This window comes from Micropterus dolomieu, linkage group LG21 (genome assembly GCF_021292245.1).
Source record: "Micropterus dolomieu isolate WLL.071019.BEF.003 ecotype Adirondacks linkage group LG21, ASM2129224v1, whole genome shotgun sequence".
Classification (NCBI taxonomy): Eukaryota; Metazoa; Chordata; class Actinopteri; order Centrarchiformes; family Centrarchidae; genus Micropterus; species Micropterus dolomieu.
In genome coordinates, this window is record NC_060170.1 from 36250897 (window position 1) to 36251686 (window position 790).

A 790-nucleotide genomic window follows, 5' to 3' on the forward strand; every position below is an offset into this window, starting at 1 on the left:
TACTACTCGTCATTAATAGAGGAAAATAGGAACAACCCCAGGTTTCTTTTCAGCACTGTAGCCAGGCTGACAGAGAGTCACAGCTCTATTGAGCCAAGTATTCCCATAGCTCTCAGTAGTTACGACTTCATGAGCTTCTTTAATGATAAAATTCTAGCTATTAGAGACAAAATTCACCAAGACCTTCCCTCATCTGGCACCAAAATATCTCTTAACTCAGGAACCTTAGAAACAGCTGTAGAACCAGATATATGTTTAGACTGTTTTGCTTCCCTCAATCTTTACCAACTAACTTCAATAATTTCTTCATCTAAACCATCAACCTGCCTCTTAGACCCCATCCCGACTAGGTTGCTTAAAGATGTTTTACCCTTAGTCAGCACTTCTAAACTAGATATGATCAATCTATCTCTATCAACAGGCTATGTACCACAGTACTTTAAAGTAGCTGTAATTAAACCTCTTCTGAAAAAGCCCAAACTTGATCCGGATGTTTTAGCCAACTATAGACCTATATCTAACCTTCCTTTTCTCTCTAAGGTTCTGGAGAAAGCAGTTGCTAAGCAGCTGTGTGACTTTCTACAAAGCAATAGTTTATTTGAGGATTTTCAGTCAGGATTTAGAGCTCATCATAGCACAGAGACAGCACTGGTGAAAATTACTAACGACCTCCTTATTGCATCAGACAAAGGACTTGTCTCTGTACTGGTTTTATTAGATCTTAGTGCTGCATTTGATACCATTGACCATCAGATCCTATTGCAGAGACTGGAACATTTCATTGGCATTA